The 6,022-nt window shown below is 42.1% G+C and overlaps 1 non-coding gene across 1 annotated transcript; it reads left to right on the top strand.

Annotated features, from left to right (window-relative positions):
* Positions 1-250: 250 nt before the first annotated feature.
* Positions 251-322, top strand: TRNAF-GAA (transfer RNA phenylalanine (anticodon GAA)). The gene has a single exon. It is a non-coding gene; the product is annotated as a tRNA-Phe (tRNA).
* The last annotated feature ends 5,700 nt before the right edge of the window (positions 323-6,022 follow it).

Genomic DNA, 6,022 nt, shown 5'->3' with positions numbered 1-6,022 from the left:
ATTTGAAAATGATTTACCAAATAATCATGTACTGATTTTCAAATAATTTGTGAACTGTTTCTTTGATCTTGGACAGTCTCATATATTTTGAACGTTTTGAGAGAGTGAGATAATTTTGAGGATTGTGTGTTAGGAAAAATCTACACTGTGCTCCTTCCAGATACCACAATGGTAAACTTAAGGCTGGTACTCTTATCTCAAATTTAATTAATAACAGGGCCTTGACAGGAACTCTGGACAGCTTAGAGTATTCCTAGTAGCTCAGCTGGTAAAGTACCTGCCTGAAGTGCAGGAGACCCTGGTTCGATTCCTGGCTTGGGAAGATTCCCTGGAGAAGGGATAGACTACCTGCTACAGTATTCTTGGGCTTTCTTGGTGGCTCAGTTACTAAGGAATCCACCTGGAATATGGGAGACCTGGGTTTCATCCCTGGATTGAGAAGATCCCCTGGAGGAGGGCATGGCAACCCACTGTAGTATTCTTGCCTGGAGAATCCCCATGGACAGAGGATCCTGGAAGGCTGCAGTCCATGGAAGCTGCAAAGAGTCAGACACCACTGAGTGACTAAACACAGCTTAATAGATAACATACTTCACTCTGTATGACAGTCTTTAAGTCAGAAAGAGAAAACAAACAGATAAGCACCATATATGAATGCATTTATGTGTAATCTAGAAAAGTAGTATACTTACGTTGTGCTAAGTCACTTCGAGGAAATACCCCTCATCCAAAGTAAGGAGCAGCGGCTGTGCTTTGATGGAGCAGCCGTGAAGAGATACTCCACGTCCAAAGGTAAGAGAAACCCAAATAAGATGGCAGGTGTTGTGAGAGGGCATCAGAGGGCAGACACACTGAAATCAATATCACAGAAAACTAGTCAATCTAATCACACGGACCACAACCTTCCCTAACTCAATGGAACTAAGCTATGTGGTCTACTGGAGAAGGGAATGGCAAAACACTTCAGTATTCTTTCCTTGAGAACCCCATGAACAGTATGAAAAAGCAAAATGATAGGATACTGAAAGAGGAACTCCCAAGGTCAGTAGGTGCCCAAAATGCTACTGGAGATCAGTGGAGAAATAACTTCAGAAAGAATGAAGGGATGCAGTCAAAGCAAAAACAATACCCAGTTGTGTATGTGACTGGTGATAGAAGCAAGATCCAATGTTATAAAGAGCAATATTACATAGGAAACTGGAATGTCAGGTCCATGAATCAAGACATATTGGAAGTGGTCAAAAAGGAGATGGAAAGCGTGAACGTCGACATTCTAGGAATCTGCAAACTAAAATGGACTGGAATGGGTGGATTTAACTCAGATTAACCATTATATGTGCTACTGTGGGCAGGAATCCCTTAGAAGAAATGGAGTAGCCATCATGGTCAACAAAATAATCTGAAATGCAGTATTTGGATGCAATCACAGAAATGACAGAATCATCTCTGTTCTTTTCCAAAGCAAATCATTCAATATCACGGTGATCCAAGCCTATGTCCCAACCAGTAATGCTGATGAAGCTGAAGTTGAAGTTCAGTGAAGACCTTCAAGACCTTTTAGAACTAACACCCCCCAAAAAGATTTCCTTTTCATTATAGAGGACTGGAATGCAAAAGTAGGAAGTCAAGAAACACCTGGAGTAACAGCAAATTTGGCCTTGGAGTATAAAATGAAGCAGGGCAAAGGCTAATAGAGTTCTCCCAAGAGAAAGCACTGGTCATAACAAACACTCTCTTCCAACAACACAAGAGAAGACTCTACACATAGACATCACCAGATGGTCAACACCGAAATCAGATTGATCATATTTTCTGCAGTCAAAGATAGAGAAGCTCTATACAGTCAATAAAAACAAGACCAGGAGCTGACTATGGCTCAGATCATTAACTCCTTTTTGCCCAATTCAGACTTAAAGAAAGTAGAGAAAAGCACTAGACCATTCAGGTATGATGTAAATCAAATACCTTATGATTATACAGTAGAAGTGAGAAATAGATTTAAGGGACTACATCTGATAGATAAAGTATCTGATGAACTATGGACTGAGGTTCATCATGTTGTACAGGAGACAGGGATCAAGATCATCCTCATGGAAAAGAAATGCAAAAAAGCAAAATGTCTGTCTGGGGAGGCCTTATAAATAGCTGTGCCATGAAGAGAAGTGAAAAGCAAAGGAGAAAAGGAAAGATATAAGCATCTGAATGCAGAGTTTCAAAGAATAGCAAGGAGAGATAAGAAAGCCTTCCTCAGCGATCAATGCAAAGAAATAGAGGCAAACAACAGAATGTGAAAGACTAGAGATATCTTCAAGAAAATCAGAGAAACCAAGGGAACATTTCATGCAAAAATGGGCTCAATAAAGGACAGAAATGGTATGGACCTAACAGAAGCAGAAGATATTAAGAAGAGGTGGCAAGAATACACAGAAGAACTGTATGAAAAAAAGACCTTCATGACCAAGATAATCATGATGGTGTGGTCAGTCACCTAGAGACAGACATCCTGGAATGTGAAGTCAAGTGGGCCTTAGAAAGCATCACTACGAACAAAGCTAGTGGAGGTGATGGAATTCCAGTTGAGCTATTTCAAATCCTGAAACATGATGCTGGGGAAGTGCTGCACTCAATATGTCAGCAAATTTGGAAGAATCAGCGGTGGCCACAGGACTGGATAAAGTTAATTTTCATTCCAATCCCAAAGAAAGGCAATGTCAAAGAATGCTCAAACTACCGCACAATTGCACTCATCTCACACGCCAGTAAAGTAGTGCTCAAAATTCTCCAAGCCAGGCTTAAGCAGTACGTGAACCATGAACTTAGAGATTATCAAGCTGGTTTTAGAAGAGGCAGAGGAACCAGAGATCAAATTGACAACATCCGCTGGATCATAGAAAAAGCAAGAGAGTTCCATAAAAACATAATATTTGCTTTATTGACTATGCCAAAGCCTTTGACTGTGTGGATCACAAGAAACTGTGGAAAATTCGAAAAGAGATGGGAATAACAGACCACCTGATCTGCCTCTTGAGAAACCTATATGCAGGTCAGGTAGCAGCAGTTAGAACTGGACATGAAACAATAGACTGGTTACAAATAGGAAAAGGAGTAAATTAGGGCTGTATATTGTCACCCGACTTATTTAACTTCTATGCCGAGTACATCATGAGAAACGCTGGACTGGAAGAAACACTAGCTGGAATCTAAATTGCCGGGAGAAATATCAATAGCCTCAGATATGCAGATGACACCACTCTTATGGCAGAAAGCCAAGAGGAACTAAAGAGCCTCTTGATGAAAGTAAAAGAGGAAATTGAAAAAATTGGCTCAAAGCTCAACATTCAGAAAACTAAGATCATGGCATCTGGTCTCATCACTTCATAGGAAATGAATGGAGAAACAGTAGAAACAGCATCAGACTTTATATTTCTGGGCTCCAAAATCACTGCAGATGGTGATTGCAGCCATGAAATTAAAAGACATTTGCTCCTTGAAAGGAAAGTTATGACCAACCTGGATAGCATGTTGAAAAGCAGACATTACTTTGCCAACAAAAATCCATCTAGTCAAGGCTATGGTTTTTCCAGTAGTCATGTGTGGATGTGAGACCTGGACTGTGAAGAAAGCTGAGCAGCGAAGAATTGATGTTTTTGAACTGTGGTATTGGAGATGACTCTTGAGAGTCCCTTGGACTTCAACAAGATACAACTAATCCATTCTAAAGGACATCAGTCCTGCATATTCTTTGGAAGGAATGATGCTAAAGCTGAAGCTCCAGTATTTTGGCCACCTCATGCGAAGAGTTGTCTCATTGGAAAAGGCTCTGATGCTGGGAGGGATTAGTGGCAGGAGGAGAAGGGGACAAGAGAGGATGAGGTGGTGGATGGCATCAGTGGCTGGATGAATGTGAGTCTGAGTGAACTCCGGGAGTTGGTGATGGACATGGAAGCCTGGCGTGCTGCAATTCATGGGGTCACAAAGAGTTGGACATGACTGAGTGACTGAATTTAACTGAACTGAAGTCACTTCAGTTCTGTCTGACTCCTTGTAACCCTTTGGACTGCCGCCTGCCAGGCTCCTCTCTTCACAAGATTCTCCAGGCAATAATATGGAGTGGGTTGCCATGCCCTCATCTAGAGAATCTCCCTCCCCTATGGACTGAACACATGTCTCACGTCCCTGATTGGCGAGCGGGTTCCTTTCCACTAGTGCCACCTGTGAAGTCCTGAAAAATGGTATTCAGTTCAGTTCAGTTTCTCAGTGGTGTCCACCTCTTTGTGATCCCATGGACTGCAGCCCACCAAGCTTCCCTGTCCATCACCAACTCCAGGAGCTTACTCAAATTCATGTTCATCGAGTCAGTGATGCCATCCAACCGTCTCATCCTTTGTCGCCCCTTTCTCCTTCCGCCTTCAATCTTTCCCAGCATCAGGGTCTTTTCCAGTGAGTCAGTTCTTCACATTAAGTGGCCAAAGTATTGGAGTTTCAGCATCAATCCTTCCGACGAATATTCAGGACTGATTTCCTTTAGGAATGACTGGTTGGAAAAATGGTATGCTGCTGCTGCTAAGTCACTTCAGTCGTGTCTGACCCTGTGCGACCCCATAGACAGCAGCCCACCAGGCTCCCCCCTCCCTGGGATTCTCCAAGCAAGAACACTGGAGTTGGTTGCTATTTCCTTCTCCAATGCATGAAAGTGAAAAGTGAAGGTGAAGTCCCTCAGTCATGTCTGACCTTCAGTGACCCCATGGACTGCAGCCTTCCAGGCTCCTCCACCCATTGGATTTTCTAGGCAAGGGTACTGGAGTGGGGTGCTATGGTGTTCTCCGGGAAAAATGGTATGCTTAATCTTATTTTCTAAACAGAAATAAAGACACAGATGGACTCCATCTGTGAGTCCATGTTTCTCCAAATAGCGAACAAACATGGACTTCAAGTAGAGAAAGGAGAGGGGGTGGGATGAATTGAAAACCTAGGATTGGTGAATATATAAGCTGAATCACCAGGGAAGCCTACATAATATTGATACTACATATAAAATAGATAATTAACAAGGACCTACTGTATAGCTCAGGGAACTCTACTCAGTGCTCTGTAGTGAACTAAATGGAAATGAAATCCAAAAAAAGAGGGGATATATGTGTTCATATAGCTGATTCACTTTGCAGTACAGTGGAAATTAACACAACATTGTAAAGCAGCTCTCAGTTCAGTTCAGTTCAGTTCAGTCGCTCAGTCGTGTCCAACTCTTTGTGATCCCATGGACTGCAGCAGCCAGGCCTCCGTGTCCATCACCAACTCCCAGAGTTCATTCAAACTCATGCCCATTGAGCTGGTGATGCCATCTAACCATCTCATCCTCTGTCGTCCCCTTCTCCTCCCACCTTCAATCTTTCCAAGCATCACGGTCTTTTCAAATGAGTCAGTTCTTCAGAGCAGGTGGCCAAAGTATTGGAGTTTCAGTTTCAGGATCAGTCATTCCATTGTATATTCAGGACTGATTTCCTTTGGGATGGGCTGGCTGGATCTCCTTGCAGTCCAAGGGACTCTCAAGTCTTCTCCAACACCAGAGTTTAAAAGCATCAATTCTTAGTGTCCAACTTTTTAAGAACCCATGGACTGTTGCCACCAGGCTCTTCTGTGCATGGGATTCTCCAGGCAAGAGTATTGGAATGGGTATCCACTCACTTCTCCAGGGATATTCCGGACAAAGGTATCAAACCCAGATCTCCGGCATTGCAGGCAGATTCTTTGCCATCTGAGCTACCAGGGAAACCCAAAATCAGCTATACTCCAGTAAAAAAAAAATATAATTTTTTAAATGATAAAAAAGTAATAGCATTAAAATTGCACATTTCTATTGTATTATATTTTACTGTGTAATAAACTACCCAAAGATTAAAAAAAATTAAAAAAATAACCTTAATAGGTGACAAACACTGGTGGGTTCAAGGGTGGTCTAGAATTTAACTTCAGTTTGAGAAGTACTGAGAACAAAATTTTCTCTCACAATTTTTGTGCCAGA

Source organism: Budorcas taxicolor, chromosome 12 (genome assembly GCF_023091745.1).
Source record: "Budorcas taxicolor isolate Tak-1 chromosome 12, Takin1.1, whole genome shotgun sequence".
Taxonomy (NCBI): domain Eukaryota; kingdom Metazoa; phylum Chordata; class Mammalia; order Artiodactyla; family Bovidae; genus Budorcas; species Budorcas taxicolor.
This window is presented reverse-complemented; position numbering and strand designations above follow the sequence as displayed.